At 45.7% G+C, this 14,548-nt stretch overlaps 1 protein-coding gene across 1 annotated transcript in view; it reads right to left on the reverse strand.

Annotated features, from left to right (window-relative positions):
• Positions 1-12,444, reverse strand: part of otos (otospiralin) — an 86,141-nt gene extending 73,697 nt beyond the window's left edge. Inside the window, exon 1 of the mRNA XM_085990589.1 lies at positions 12,183-12,444. The gene's annotated coding sequence lies outside the window, so the exon portion shown is untranslated. The remainder of the gene's footprint in view (positions 1-12,182) is intronic.
• Between the last annotated feature and the right edge of the window lie 2,104 nt (positions 12,445-14,548).

Consider the following 14,548-nt stretch of genomic DNA (forward strand, 5'->3'; position numbering starts at 1 on the left):
TTATTGCTGGTTTTCTTTCCCGACCTGCAGACTCGTGCTATGTGTCCTACTTTTCCACACTGTCTGCACACTTTGTCTTTGAACCAGCAATCATTTTGGTCATGTGTTGTTCTGCCGCAGCGATAGCACTTCTCTGTTCTATATGACAATTTGTTTGTGCCATATTCTTGCGGTCTCTGTTGTATCTCTGCAGCGCCCCGTGCTGCTGCTTCATATGATACCGCAATGCTGAAAGCCTTTTCCAGCTTAAGGTCCTTTTCAGATAAAAGCCGTTTCTGGGTTCCTTCACTTTGAAGCCCACACACAAACTTGTCCCTTAAGGTGTCTGCCAGTCCTGCTCCAAACTGGCAGTGTTTTGATAGTTTGCGCAGTTCTGTTAAATAATCAGCATTGCTTTCATCCTTATGCTGGTTCCGCTTGTGAAACTTGAATCTTTCTGCTATCAGCAGCGGTGTGGGGTTTAAATGTTCCTGTAGTATCGTTACTATGTCTTCAAAACTCTTTTCCATTGGCTTCGTTGGGGTTACTAGATTTCATAATAAACCATACGTCTTTGCACCCATTAAATTTAACAATACCGACGCTTTCTTGTCATCTGACACCTCATTTGCCTTGCAGTATACCTCTATTTGTTCAACATATGTAGTCCAATCTTCGACTTCATTGTCAAACACGGTGATACTGCCACTCTTCGGCATTTTGGGTGTGGTTTAAAATGGCATCTCCCAATGGCTTAAAATGGTGTCTCCCGCGCTTTCCTTCCTCCCCCGCTGCTGCCAATGCTGCTCCCGGCGGTTCTCGTGGCAATGGCGGCGCCTCGCGGGTTTCTGCGCGTCTCTCTCTCCCTCTCTTTTACGCTGCTCGGCCCCTGAACACCGGCTGCGCCCTGTGCGCTCTGCCCTCTCTCTCTCTCCCCCGTCAACGCTGCTCGGCCCTTTGCTGTGCCACTCGGTCGGGCTCTAGCCCGCCGCTGTCCGGGAAGGGTCTGTGCACTAGCTGTTGCCAGCCCATTTCGCTGGACCACCTCGACTGGAAAGCCAAGCTTGGCTCTTGGCAGCCTCCCCCGCAATTCTCGAGTCTCTGCTGGATGACTGGGCGGTTGCCCGTGGTCGACGCCCGAGTCTCTGGCCTTGACCTCCAATCCACTGATCTCCAGGAACGAATCCCCGGGAGGTGATGCAGAGTTGCAGGTAGGTTCGAACTTGCCTTGTCGCCAATGTTGTGTCTGTGTATAATAAGACACAGACTGCAGGAGAACGGTACAACAGGTGTTTACTCAACGTGGCTCACACTGGAACTGGTCTGTACAGATTACTACTCAGTGCTATATACAGGTGTGGTCACTGCCGGTACTGCAGTATACATGAGCTGTAAAAGATAGTTCCCCCCTTAAAGGTATATACATTACAGGTGTGTCAGGTGGAAATCATGTCAGGACCCCAACTCCTAAGTGAAGTGTTGAAAAAGTGTGATTTTCTCCTAATTGGCCAATTGATTTTCTGCGTGTGGGAACCACTGACCCAATTAGTCTTTTCATACAGAAAGTCGCCTCCGATGTCATCATCAATGCTGTTGGATTTAAGGCCTGCAAGCAGCCTTGATTCTTCTGGAGACTGCAAAGGCTCTGCAATTTATATGAAGGAGTTGAATTGTGGAAAATGTCAATGATCAAGCAAAAGTGTGCTCCTCGATTTGATGAGCCCTCCCTCCAAGCTCTGGTGCATGGAGCCAGCTGTAATAAGGAGGTGCTGTTCCCTTCCTCAGGGAGAAAAAAGCCACCCCAGCAGACAAAAGCTGTATGGCTACAAGTGGCCCAGGAGGTCAACTCCATTTCGCTGAGCTGCAGAACCTGGCTGCAACGTAGGAAGAGGTTTCATGACCTTCTCCACACAGGAAAAGTGAGTATGACTTTCCTATCACCCTCAATCTGATCCCCATCGCCTCTCCTCATCAGCACTCTACTATGCCAACCTCTTCCTCCACATGCCACTTGACACTTACATCCCTGCACCCTTACCCATTCCCTCTCTCTCTATGGTCACATTCACTTAACTATTCGACCATGGAGCCCTCACACTCCCTATCACTGTGATGCCATAACAACAACAACTTTCAACACACAGGGAGGGTCCTTTGTATCCTTCTAAGCATCTATGCTATGGATTCTCTACACTCACTCCTTCATTCTCACTCAAACTCCACTTGTGTCCCTCGTTGCAGGAAAAGAGAGTCCACAATAAGAGGGAAAGAATGAAGACAGGAGGAGGGCCACCCTCAGTAGTCTAGCTCAACCCCTGGGAGGAGGCGGCCCTGGAAATTGCTGGGATCGAGGAGGATAGCCAAGTCGGGGACGGACAGATGGGCGCATCACAGCAAGCTGGTGACAGAATAGTTTGGAATTTCTCTCATTGACATAGCGGCAGCGGCAGTGTGGCCCTGAGAGGTGCGGCGAGGCGGTGGCAGTGATACCAACTCAGCACCGGCAGAATTTTCAAAGAGTGACATCAGAAGTCAAAAGTGACATCGGCACAAGGGGAGAGAGCTGATTGAGGCCAGTGTCGGGAGCGGAGAGCGCGGCGGTACAAGGCTTACCAATCTCATAGACCAGCGGCGGCGTTCTGGAACCATGTCAGGATTCAAAAAGTGATGCGGGCAAGAGGAAGCAGCTGATTGGGTGAGTACGGCCAGGTGAGTATTTATACTATATAGTTTGACAGTTAAGATTAATAATTTATAAAATTTAGAAGGTCTTAATTTTTGTGGTTATAGTTTCTAAGGTCCCTGTTGTGTATCAGGGAGTACTAGTAACAAAAGCCCCTTGAATATATCATTTAATTGTAGTGTAATTAGTGGTATTGATTTGATTTAAATTAGTTTAAATTAATTAAAGGGTAAGTCATTGCAGGACAGCTCGGCCCTGTGGCATGCTCCTCCTGCACTATGTAGAAGATCAGGGACACTTCCTGTGTCCCTGATGACCATATGTGCAGGAGGCGTATCGAGCTGCAGCTACTGACAGACCGCATTGCAGCACTGGAGCTGCGAATGGATACATACTGGAGCATTCGTGATGCTGAGGACATCGTGGATAGCACGTTTAGGGAGTTGGTCACACCGCAGGTAAAGGCTGCACAGGCAGGAAGGGAATGGGTGACCACCAAGCAGAGTAGTAGGTGCAGGCAGGTAGTGCAGGGGTCCCCTGTGAACATTCCCCTCTCAAACAGATATACCAATTTGGATATTGTTGAGGGGGATGGCTTATCAGGGGAAGGCAGCAGCAGCCAACTTCCTGGCACAGTGGGTGGTTCTGCTGCACAGGATGGGAGGAAAAAGACTGGGAGAGCTATAGTGATAGCGAATTCTATTGTAAGGGGAACAGATAGGTGTTTCTGCGGCCGCAAACAAGACTCCAGGATGGTATGTTGCCTCCCTGGTGCAAGGGTCAAGGATGTCTTGGAGCGGCTGCAGGGCATTCTGGAGGGGGAGGGTGAACAGCCAGTTGTCATGATGCATATAGGTACCAACGATATAGGTAAAAACTGGGATGAGGTCCTAAAAGCAGAATATAGGGAGTTAGGAGGTAAGTTAAAAAGTAGGACCTCAAAGGTAGTAATCTCAGGATTGCTACCAGTGCCACATGCTAGTCAGAGTAGAAATAGAAGGATATTTCAGCTAAATACATGGCTAGAGGAATGGTGCAAGGGGGAGGGATTCAAATTCCTGGGACATTGGAACCGGTTTTGGGGGAGGTGGGACCAGTACAAACTGGACAAGGGGAGTGTTTGCTAGTGCTGTTGGGGATGGTTTAAACTAAAATGGCAGGGGGTTGAGAATCTGTGCAGGGAGACAGAGGAAAGGGAAGCAAGGATAGAAGCAAAAGACAGGAAGGAGAAAAGCAAAAGTGGCAGTCAGAGAAATCAAGGGTTTAAATCAAACATGGCCACAGTAAATAATAATTCTAAAAGGTCTAAGAGTGTTAAAAAAACAAGCCTGAAGGCTTTGTGTCTTAATGCAAGGAGCATTCATAATAAGGTGGATGAATTAGCTGCGCAAATAGATGTAGACGGATATGATATAATTGGGATTACGGAGACATGGCTCCAGGGTGACCAAGGCTGGGAATTCAACATCCAGGGGTATTCAATATTCAGGAAAGACAGGCAAAAAGGAAAAGGAGGTGGGATAGCATTGCTGGTTAAAGAGATTAACACAATAGTAAGGAAGGATATTAACTCTGATGCTGTAGAATCTGTATGGGTAGAGCTGAGAAATACCAAGGGGCAGAAAATGTTAGTGGGAGTTGTATACAGACCCCTAAACAGTAATGCTGAGGTTGGGGATGGCATTAAACGGGAAATTAGAGACGCGTGCAATAAGGGCACAGCAGTTATCATGGGTGACTTTAATCTACATATAGATTGGGCTAACCAAATTAGTAACAATACTGTGGAGGAGGAATTCCTGGAGTGTATATGGGATGGTTTCCTGGACCAATATGTCAAGGAACCAACTAGAGATCCGGCCATCTTAGACTGGGTATTATGTAATAAGAAAGGATTAATTAGCAATCTTGTTGTGCGAGTCCCCTTGGGGCAGAGCGATCATAATATGATAGAATTCTTCATTAAGATGGAGAGTGAAGTATTTGACTCAGAGACTCGGGTCCTGAATTTAAATAAAGGAAACTACGATGGTATGAGGCGCAAGTTGGCTAGGATGGATTGGGGAACATTATTTAAAGGGCTGACAGTGGATAGGCAATGGCAAAAATTTAAAGATTGCATGGATGAACTACAGAATTTGTTATAAAAATAAAACAAAGAAGGTAACTCAACTGTGGCTAATAAGGGAAATTAGGGATTGCATAAGATCCAAGGAGAGGACATATAAATTGGCCAGAAAAAGCAGCAAACCTGAGGAGTGGGAGCAGTTTAGGATTCAGCAAAGGAGGACAAAGGGATTAATTAAGAGGGGGGAAATAGAGTATGAGAGTAAGCTTGCAGAGAACATAAAAACTGACTGTAAAAGCTTCTATAGATATGTGAAGAGAAAAAGATTGGTGAAATCAAGGGTAGGTCCCTTGCAGTCAGAATCAGGGGAATTTATAATGGGGAACAAAGAAATGGTAGACCAATTAAATACATACTTTGGTTCTGTCTTCACAAAGGAGGACACAAATAACCTCCCAGAGATGTCGGGGAACATAGGGTCTGACGAAAGGGAGAAACTGAAAGAAATCAGTATTTGTAGGGAAATGGTGTTAGGGAAATTGACAGGATTGAAGGCCGATAAATCCCCAGGGCCTGATAATCTACATCCTAGGGTACTTAAGGAAGTGGCCCTAGAAATAGTAAATGCATTGCTGATCACCTTCCAAAATTCTATAGACTATGGAACAGTTCCCATGGATTGGAGGGTAGCTAATGTAACCCCACTATTCAAAAAAGGTGGTAGAGAGAAAACAGGGAATTATAGACCGGTAAACCTGACACATGTAGTGGGGAAAATGCTAGAGTCCATTATAAAAGATGTAATAGCAGAGCACTTGGAAAACAGTGACAGGATCGGACAAAGTCAACATGGATTTACAAAAGGTAAATCATGCTTGACTAATCTACTGGAATTTTTTGAGGATGTAACTGGTAAAATAGATAAAGGAGAACCAGTGGATGTGGTGTATTTGGACTTTCAGAAGGCTTTCGATAAGGTCCCGCATAAGAGATTAGCGTGTAAAGTTAAAGCACATGGGATTGGGCGTAAGGTACTGGCTTGGATAGAGAACTGGTTGGCAGACAGGAAGCAAAGAGTTGGAATAAATGGGTCTTTTTCCGAGTGGCAGGCAGTGACTGGTGGGGTACTACAGGGATCGGTGCTAGGACCCCAGCTGTTCACAATATATATTAATGATCTAGAAGAGGGAACTAGATGTAATACCTCCAAGTTTGCAGATGACACAAAGCTGGGTGGGCGTGTGTGCTGTGAGGAGGATGCCGAGAAACTCCAGTATGATTTGGACAGGTTGGGTGATTGGGCAGATGCTGTATAATGTGAATAAATGCGAGGTTATCCACGTTGGTGGCAAAAACAGGAAGGCAGATTATTATCTGAACGGCAATAGATTGGGAGAAGGGGAAGTGCAAGGAGACCTGGGTGTCCTTGTGCATCAGTCGCTGAAGGTAAGCATGCAGGTGCAGCAGGCGGTTAAGAAGGCAAATGGTATGTTGGCCTTCATAGCGAGAGGATTTGAGTACAGGAGCAAGGATGTCTTGCTGCAGTTGTACAAGGCCTTGGTGAGACCACACCTTGAATATTGTGTGCAGTTTTGGTCGCCTTATCTGAGGAAAGATGTTCTTGCCATGGAGGGAGTGCAGCGAAGATTCACCAGACCGATACCTGGGATGGCAGGAATGACGTAAGAGGAGAGATTGGGTCGATTGGGCTTATATTCGCTGGAATTTAGAAGAATGAGAGGGGATCTCATTGAAACTTATAAAATTCTAACAGGACTAGACAGACTAGATGCAGGAAGGATGTTCCCGATGTCGGGGGAGTCCAGAACCAGGGGTCACAGTCTAAAGATAAGGGGTAAGCCATTTAGGACAGAGATGAGGAGGAATTTCTTCACCCAGAGAGTGGTGAACCTGTGGAATTCTTTACCACAAAAGGCAGTTGAGGCCAATTCATTAAATATATTCAAGAAGGAGTTAGATATCTTTCTTAAGGCTAAAGGGATCAAGGGATATGGGGAGAAAGCAGGGACAGGGTATTGAATTTGGATGATCAGCCATGATCTCATTAAATGGCGGCGCAGGCTCGAGGGGCCGAATGGCCTACTCCTGCTCCTATCTTCTATGTTTCTATGAGTCACTGATAATGATTCTGATGCTCTAACAGGTTGACTTTTGATCATCTGCAATATTCAATGTGTATGTAACCTTGACCTCACATCTCTGACTCTTTCCTTTGCTCCCCCACAGGACCATCGAAAGCCCCCATCCCCACTATCCAGGAGGAACATCCTGAGCCTCCAGACTCCTCAGAGGAAGCTGCAACCTCTGAGGGCGCAGCGTCAGCAGAATTCAGCGCAACCAGCACCAGCGGAGAGGATGGCTACATCCATGGAGGAGCTTAGTCGCCAGGGTATTGAAAATATGGTCATTGTTCAGAATAGAATGACATCTCTTGAGGAACGATGGTCAGCTATTGAGCAAACAAACCAGACCTTCATGCAAGTCCTCTGGAGTAGGAATTCCAGTGCAGAAACAGGTCCTCATGGCCCCCCTGCAGTGCAGCAAGGTGCTGTCAAGCCACTTGCTAGCTCTGAAGTGGGGCTGACCCATGAGAGGGATGTTGGTGGCAGACAACAAGGAAGTGAGGGCTCCTCTCCAAGCACTCACATGACCATGCCACAGCAAAGCCCTCAGTCAGAGCCCCACCAGAGTCCTCACCCAACTGAGATGGGCGTCTCAGCCCCTGCACAGCTGCAGGAGCAGCAGACTGTTGGCAAGCCTGCACAGGTTTGCCACCCCAGAGGATGCCTGCCAAAGGCATCAAGATAGGAGCAGCAAGAGAGTGAGCAAGGGACCTCCATATCTGCTGAAGCCACAGGGGAAGCACCACGTAGGAGCATGCATAAGATAAAGCACAAGTAGTCACAAGGGTAGTCACTTGGGTGCTATGTTGTTTTGTTTTTGGACCAGCCATCATTGTGATTGTAATATAAAGTGTTTTGATGGCAAACTGTTGAAGTTGTGACCTGTGTCATTTCGCAAATGGGACTTCTACATAGAGAGCTTAGGGGGCCTTGCGATTATCAGAATGGTGGTCAGAGTGTTAGGATTCCACAGGTTCTTGTCCATTGTCGATGCTCTGGTAAGAAGGAGCGAGACTAAAGTGTTTGATTGTGCAGGCTAAGCAAATCTGGCCAGGATGAGTGTGTCCCTTGCATCCCGGGCAGCAATGTTGTCGCGTGCTGGCACCTTCTGGCCTGTGCATCTTCAGGTGGGTGACTAGCAGCTTGCCGCTCCTGTTGATGCTCCTGCTGTTGCTGCTGCTGTTGCTCATGGTTCTGCTGCTGCCGCGGCTGGTCTGCATCTGAATCTGATGTCCAGGAGGAAAGGAATTAAATGTTTGCCATGCTTCTGGAATATGCCTTAGTTGAGGAAGTGCTCAGTCAAGGTGGGGAGAGGGGTTTCCCAGGATGTCACTCTGGAGATGGGTCTCAGGCTCCAAACTTCCACAACAATGAGTAGGCCGCTAAAAGTTCCCCCAGACCTGAGACAACAAAGTTCTGCCACCTGCAAACGATCATTGGTGAAAATTCCTTTGTAATGGTGGAGCTGCAGCTGTGTGTAAGCAATCCACTTGTGAGGCCGCCAGCATTACCTGCCGTGTTTCAGAGGAGGCGTGAAGGATGGGGGGGATGTCTAAAAATTGGAAAGGCCTCTCAAAATTGTGGCTGTTAAGGGCCTTAAGGGCGGGATGGAAAGGGAGTCAGAAAACACGCATTTGGGAAAATTGCTCGGAGGCGGGATGGAGGCGGGATCAGGCCCGCCCGCCATTTTTGCTGATTTTAACAACTCACACACCTCCAATCCCGCCTCCTCGGGCCTGGCAAAATCGAGCCCAGGGTGTGCAAAAGTAAAGGAATTATGCTAAACCTTTATAAATCATTGGTTAGGCCCCAGCTAGAGCATTGCGTCAAATTCTAGGCACCACACTTTAGGAAAAATGTCATAGTCTTAAAGGGTGCAGAGGAGATTTACTAGAATTATACCAGGGATGAACAACTTAAGTTATGTGGAAAGACTTGAGAATCTGGTCTTGTTCTCCTTAGATCAGAGAAGGTTAAGGGGAGATTTAATAGAGCTGTTTCCAATATTGAAGCGTATTGTAGAGTAAATAAGGAGAAAGTGTTTCCAGTGACAGAAGGGTCATTAATCAGAGGTCATTGATTTAAGGTAATTGGCAAAAGAACCAAAGGCAAGTTGTTATGATCTGGAATGCACTTCCTGAAAGAGTGGTGGAAGCAGATTCAATAATAACTTTCAAAAGGAATATTTGAAGGATAAACAATTGCTGGGCTATGGGGAAAGGACAGGGGAATAGGACTAGTTGGATAGCTCTTTCAAAGAACTGGTACAGGTGCAATGGGCTGAATAGCCTCCTTCTGTGCTGCATCATTCTATGATTCTATGATCAAACACTGGGGCCTAGAAATTCAGTCGCGTTTGCGCCCACTTATGGGCTATAGAGTGGTTTGCGCCGGAAGTTTTCTCGCGCCCGAAATTCAGTTGGTCCGTAACATCGACGTTAGCCGGTAGCGCTGCGCCGGCACCAATGACGTCATCGGTGTGCGCAGCGCCCCGGTTCCAATACAATTCCGGTCCGACCGCCAAATTCAGTTGCGGCCACCTCTCCCGTGGCGGCCGCAAACAGCGTTTGCAAAACGGTGCCTTGCAGCTCCGAGAGGCCGGCGCATAAAGGTGGAGGGGCGGCCGGCCGCTTTCCCGGCGGCCGCCTGGCCGCACCTCCCTCCCCGGACTCCTGCACCACCCCCCCGCGGCATTGGTGTCTGACTCCCGCGAGCCCGGCACTTCTCCGTGGTGCCGGGCTCATTTGCCGGGGGAATCCAGCGGCGATCTCACGGCTGCAGGCAGCTCCTCCTTAAGGGAAGGAGGAGGCCTGCAGTACCCCAGCCTGCCGCACCGCATCGGGTGCCGCAGCGGCAGCTGGACGCCTGAAACTGACATTCTTCGCCCCAAACGAGGCGGCCAAACCCTCCAATAGCGCCCGCCTCCGTGTTGGGGCGGCGCAACTGAATTTCAGGCGGGCGCTACGGGAATCCGGCCGAGCGCTAAATTTTGGGCGCTAAAGACCTGGCGGGGCTATACCTAATTTCTAGGCCCCATATTGTGAAATGGTTTTATGTTGATTTTGGATCACTTCAAGCTGTCACTGACACCCCATGAATGTGAATCATCATTTCTCATTTTAACAAGTGTAAAGTATCAGTGCTGTGGAAAATATCATTTTTCACATGGTTTAGTTGGACCTTGTGGTGGTATCTCACACATGGTACATTAAAAGGTAATCATAAGGATGACATAAGAAAAAGAACAAGCGGTTTTTGGCGACCAATAGCATTACAATACCAATAACAGCAGTTTGACATTGTTCAGCCTAATTTTAAGATACTTTATTCTCCTCTTTTAACTCCAGCCATACTACACACCATTGAGCCAAAAGCATATACAGGTAACCTGCTTCCAGACCTCTGCCAATACCTGGAGATGAGGTTATTGGCCAAGCTGACCTGCTCCTTGACCTTCTCTGCCTCCTTATATAGAAGTGTCAGACCCAATAAATGGCAAATTGAAAGAGGAGGTTTGAGGGGTTCAACTGTGTCCGTTCCTCTCCAAACTGCCTCCCACTCCTACTGCACAAGGCACACATGGCCTGCCAGTGCTATGCGATTGGTGACATCCATTATTTTTTATTTTAACCAGAAATACCCTAAGAATAATAGTTACAAAACAAGTATGAATTACATTAAAAACAGCATGTTGCTTTTTGCAAAGAATCAATAAATGTGAAAGGACAAAAAGTGACTAATTAACAGCAGGTTTGCATGAACTTCGTCAAAAAGGAACAAATTGGGACTTAGTATAATAGCCTAAATCTGGACAATGTTTATAGTTTTGTGTACAAAAGAAACACGTCCGGCAGTCTTTTCTTAATGCGATGGAAAGTAAAAGGCCCTCCCACACATGCTCTCCACAAACCTATGTATTTCATGTTTTTCACTAGCTGAATGGAAAATGTGTAGGACGGTAAAGTTACATCTCCGATCAAACGGTGGGGTTGTACTGCAGGAAGTGGCGAGAAACAGACACACCTCTTAAAGAGACGCGGCTTTTCTTTTTAAGCTGGGTGCTTGTTCTTTGTGCTGCCCAGTGCAGAGGGAATTGATGTTAGCACTCTGAGCATTACATCAGCCTACACGCCAATAAAAATGTGGGGAAGAAATAGATGAACATTAGAAATCGTAATTCGCCCCCGCCAGTGAAGAAAGGTCAAGATACACAGCAACACCGCAGTGGGTGAGATGGCAGTTTTTGCTGTGAATATTTTCACATTGCATTTTATCAACCTGGCAATCAAAATAATTGTATTGTATAATTAAACAGTTCTAATTCGTTGATATTATTAGCGGGTTGATGCAATATCCCGAGGAGGGTCAGAAAACACACGATTACTGCAAGTATTTATTGCAGCAATTCATTTGTTATCAACCGGATCTGCTCAGAAACCAACAGTTCCGCTGCCTCTGGTACTTTTTCTGCAAAATCGTTGGACCAGGGCAGCAAAATCACACTTTTGTGTAGATCTTTGCTGAATTTCTTTGCAGGATGCTGCCCCGTGATGAATTTCTTACCCCAAGGATGGTCCGAACTTAGGAAATGTTGAATTTCATTTCATTTACTATTGGCTTGGTTTAGGCCATTTCTCAACTAACAGTTCTCATTTACCTCACATTTGAATGGAATCTAATTCACGACAGAACCTTTTACTGTGGGTAGTAAATGGGGTTGTTTTCACCAATCAGTAACAGTATCTGTGTATAACATCTATACATCCTGGGATAAATCAAAGATTAAAAACACATCTGTTCCGGGTCTGTGCTCACTCTGGAGTGATTTGGACCTTAAATAACAACAGAAAATGCTGGAAACACTCAGCAGGTCAGGAGGATCTGTGGAGGGAGAAACAGGACTGTTCTGACCAAGGGTCTCAGACCTGAAACGTTAACTCTGTTTCTCTCTCCACGATGTTGTTATTTCAGATTCCCAGCATCCGCAGTATTTTGCCATTGTATTAGTGATTCGGACCCTGTCTGATTTATACATTCCCCAGAATCCAGTGGGATCACCCTGATGTCCACATCCACCCTGAAATTAACTTGTCACCAAAAAAAAACTACGATAAAAAAATTAACTCAGTCTCACTCGTTCGGTTTAGTAATTAGACGTATCTGTAAATAGTCAACATTAAACACAGCTCCACACACATATACATCAATTTACAACGTGTCCCTTTATAAATTCACATAATATTTCGCAATGTCGACACTCAGACTCACTGTGTGTGCGAGCAGACAGAATTCATCACATGTCACTCACCAAGTCCTGCTCTGATCTCTTGTTCTTGTTTCAGACCCGCGTTCAGGACACTGCAAAGAAATTGAGAGGAGCCACCTGGGGAAAAGGCTGCGAGTCAGAGAGGGAGAGAAGGAGGGAGTGGGAGAGAGCGAGGCTGCGAGAAAGAGAGGGAGTGAGAGAGGAAGGGAGAGAGTGAGAGAGGGAGAGAGAGGGATGCTGTGAGAAAGAGAGGGAGAGAGAGGGAGGCTGTGAGAAAGAGAGGGAGAGAGGGAGGGAGAGAGGGAGGGAGAGAGAGGGAGCTGTGAGAAAGAGAGGGAGGGAGAGAGAGGGGGCTGTGAGACTGAGCGACTCGGGCTTGGCAAATAGTCAAGAGTGCCAGAGCAGAGTGGGCTCATTATAAAATCGTTTAATAGAAACTATTCTGTCTTCAGAGTGGAACATTTAAAAAATAAGCTGGCGAAAATATCTGACCCAGAATTTACAAGGTAAAAGGAATTCCGCAGTAAATAAAAAGCAGCGGGATAATGAAAACACACTGGAAACTTCCCTTTTCAGTTTAGATTGAAGTGAAACGCAATCGCGGATTTTCCGTTAAAGATTATTTTTTATTCCTTTTACTAAAAATGAATAAGAAAGTTTTCCAACAACGTTTTTGATCTGTAATAATAATAATATTTTACAGGCGTCATTTAAAACGAGTCGGCTAAGTTTGTCATTTCAATGTTTTGTGATACCGTTTTCTCTCTCGAATGTATTTCACTGCGGTGAATGAATGATTCATGTTTAATATTATTATCTGCATTGTAGGATTATTTAGCAGGTATATTAAACTTGCGAAGTGCGGGTGAAGTGCAATGGAACTATCTTCAAATCGGGGTGAACTAAGAAGGAATTGAACAGTTCTGAAGTGTCGCTGAGCGGATTCTTGTAGCGCTGCCTTCAGCGACTCTCCCTCTATATCTTGACAGAATTTGCACTGTGATTCCCGCGGCTCTTTCTCGAGCCCTGTCCTCATTTGCTGCACGGGTGGATTTTGAGAAGTGAATGTTTGGCCCTATAAGGTGCACCGCTGAACCCGACCGGCAGAACAGAGTTAGCGGGAAAGCTGCCGTTCAGCAGATCTGCGGACTTTCCCCCACGTTTTAAGCGGGGAAGCAGCGGTAGTTATTGGGACGGTACATTGTGGATCAGCGAGACGGTTAAGTGACAGGTTAATGGCGATTTTCATATTCATAAATCTAAAATCGGTTATACGCAACAATAAGAAATCAGCAAAGATAAGGCGGGGGGGTGGGGTGTACAACAGAAGTGTTCGTTGGTAGTACAGATTATACATCTGTCCATAATATTGTGGAATGAGCACTATTACAAAATGCTGAGGGTGAGAGGGAGAGCTCATTAACACGAGAGCGAGTTGGGAGATCTGTAGACTGAAAACTAATCTTTAGAAATCTGTTGCAGTCATTTTTACCCAGAGATTAAAAATATGCAGTTTAATAAAAATGACAATGATGAGTTTCAGCAGCATGAAATGTCAGTGTGAAATATCCCATTTGAAATACTTTTTTCAGCATTAATGAAATGATTAAAATCAACACAGTGCGGGGAGTTGGTTCTTGTGTGAGTTTTGTGTGTTTGAGTCTCCCCTCCTTTGGCTCTGTGTAAATTTATTATCTGATTACAATCCCTGCGAAGCTCCTCGGGGACCTTTCTCTACGTTAAAGGCGCTATATAAATGCACGTTGTTGATAAATGTGACCTGGAGCTTGGAATGTCTTTCAGTATTAGTTAAAATTTAAAAATACATAGAAAGATCAATGTGTGAAAGTAACCCTTTAGTTGTGAATCTGTTCCTCTACTGAACTTCAATTCCAGAGTTCCTACTGGATCGAATTTATCAGTTTATTTTAAAAAGGAGTATGGCCTCCTTCTACGCAGTACTATTCTATGATGACATTTTTAAACTTTGAGGAAAAACCTCAACTTGTTTAATGTCAAAACGACAAATATTGTTTTCTCTCACTGCACGAGTATTTGTCAAAGTCGACCATTTCACTTAAATTCTGATCATAAAACTCAAGAACAGGAGTACAAATGAAGAAAATTCAAGTGAAACAAGAGATAGTTCGCTCTCCCTCTCTCTCACACACACAATTGCAGATATTTGGAATAGAGTCCCATTAATAGTAGATTCATGCTATTACACCTTTAATAAGGAGCAGGATGATTCGGAGTTGGATGCCGAGTATTGAATGGGGATTTGGGACATAAAGTAGACGTGGATAATGAATGAATTAGATTCCAGCACATTCTGAATCCAGCCCTATTAGGATCATGAGAATGTCCTGTGGAATGTAACTGGTACTGATTGGACTACATCGACTGTA

This window comes from Somniosus microcephalus, chromosome 6 (genome assembly GCF_052327205.1).
Source record: "Somniosus microcephalus isolate GS21.2 chromosome 6, FLI_Smic_1.0, whole genome shotgun sequence".
Lineage (NCBI taxonomy): Eukaryota > Metazoa > Chordata > Chondrichthyes > Squaliformes > Somniosidae > Somniosus > Somniosus microcephalus.